This window comes from Penaeus vannamei, chromosome 32, assembly GCF_042767895.1.
Source record: "Penaeus vannamei isolate JL-2024 chromosome 32, ASM4276789v1, whole genome shotgun sequence".
In the NCBI taxonomy this organism is placed as follows: domain Eukaryota; kingdom Metazoa; phylum Arthropoda; class Malacostraca; order Decapoda; family Penaeidae; genus Penaeus; species Penaeus vannamei.
The window spans coordinates 18349986-18352153 of NC_091580.1; positions in this window are offsets into that span (position 1 = coordinate 18349986).

Consider the following 2168-nt stretch of genomic DNA (forward strand, 5'->3'; position numbering starts at 1 on the left):
GAGAGAGAGAGAGAGAGAGAGAGAGAGAAAGGAAGAAAGAAAGAAAGAGCGAGAGACATCTTCCCACTTCCTTTATCCTCCTGGAATCCCTAATCACAAGAACCGCGAGGAAACTAGACAGCCTCCTTCCTTCCTTCCTCCTCCTTCCTTTTTATTTCCTTTTCTTTTCTACTTCCTTCTTTTCCCACTTCACCCTTCCTCCTTCTTCCTCCTTCGTCTCCTTCTTTGCTCCTATTTCCTTCTCTTTCTTTCTTTCTTTTTATATCTTCCTTCGTTATTTTTTGCTACTCGTTTATTCTTTTCCTCCTCCCTTTCTTTCTCCTTTCTCCTTACTTCTTACTCCTTCCTTCCTTCCTCCTCCTTTTTTCCATCCTTCTTTCCTCTTTTATCTCCTCTCTTACTCCTACATGCTCCTCTTTCCTATTTTATTTTATCTTCCCTTGCCTCCTCTTTCATTTCCCTCTATTCCTCACCCAATCTCTTCTTCCTTTCTCACATCTATTTTCCTTCTGTATCCTCTCTCTTTCCTTCGTCTCCCCTCTTACTTCTTTCCTTACCTCCTTCCTCCACCTTCTTCCCTCTTCTCTTCCTCTCTACATTCTTCCCCTCTTCTCTTCCTCTCTACCTCTTCCATCCTTCTCCCTTCCCTCTCCTCTTCCCTTGTTCACCCCTCGACACTTTCTCTCTCTCTATCCTACCTTCTTTTTTTTCCTCTTCTCTTACATCGTTCATTTTTCCTCCGCTCCATCCTCCCTTCCTTTCTTTCCCTCTTTCCTTTCTTACTTCCTCCCCCTCCTCGCTCCTCTTCTTCCCCCTCACTTCCCCTTCCCCTATTTCTTCCCTCCATCTCTTCGCCCTTCCCTTACCTCCTATTGCTCCTCCCCTTTCCCCTTTTCTTCCCTCCATCCCTTCGACCTTCCCTTACCTCCTATTGCTCCTCCCCCTTTCCCCTTCTCTTCCCTCCTCTCCCCCTTTTCTTCCTCCTATTCTCCTCCCCCTTCCCCTTTTCTTCCCTCCTTTCCACCCAATTCTTCCCTCCTTTCCACCCAATTCTTCCTCCTTTCCACCCACTCTTCCCTCCCTCCCTTCCCCTTCCCCCATATCTTCCCTCCTCTCCCCCTTTTCTTCCTCCCTCCCTCCTCGCCCCTCCCCTTCCCTCCTTCCTCCCCTCCTCTCCCTTCCCCCCTGTTCTTCCCTCCTCTCCCCCCTTTTCTTCCCTCCTTCCCTCCTTCCCCCCTCCCCCTTCCCTCCTTTCCTTCTTCCCTCCAGAACCCAAAATCCTTGCAGGATCACCAGGAAGACAGATAAATCCCCAACTGGACATCTGAGGGAGTGATTTCCCCTTATCCTACGAGATGCAGGCGGCCAGGGAGATTTACCCTTGGGGATTTACCCTGGGGATTTATCTAGGGGGATTTTCTCGGCCAATGAACAGACGGCTCTTTCTGGCCACGGAGGCGCCCGGGGGATTTCGTGTAGGATGTGCCCCTTGTTCGGAGGGATGTTTTTGTTTGTTTGTTTTTGTTTTTTGTTGTCTAGTTTAGGTGGTTTGAGAGGAAGGGTTGTTTGCTTGTTTGTTTGTTTTTAGTTTGGGTTGTTTATTGGTCGTTTGTGTTCGTTTGATTGTTTATTGGTCGTTTTTTGCTTGATTTTCGTTTGATTGTTTATTGGCCGTTTGTTTGTTTAATTGTTTGTTGATTTGGTGTAGGTGGCTCGAGAGAAAAGTCGTTTGTCTGTTTGTTTGTTGGAGAATGAGGAAGGATGGGGGATTGTAGAAGGAGGGTGGGGGATTGTGGGAGCAAGGAAGGGGTATTTTGGGAACTGAGTGGGGAATTGGTAAGAAGAAGGAGGGATGATTATGGATGAAATAACGGGGGTTGCGGGAGGGAAGGGGTATTGTGGGAGGAAAATGAGAAATTGTGGGAGAAGGGAGGGAAAGGAGGGGGGGGGGGTTGTGGGTCCGAGAAAGGGGTGATTGCGTGTGGGGAAAAGATAGCAACAGAGAGGCAAGAAAAAAGAAAAGAAATGATGATAAATGAAAGAAAATATGAGGGGAAAGGAGAATTAAGTGAAATGAGGGGAAAACGAAATTGATGAGCAAGAAATGGAGTGAGAACAAATAAATAAAATGAGGAAAATAATGTACGATTCTTTCTCTCTCTCTCTCT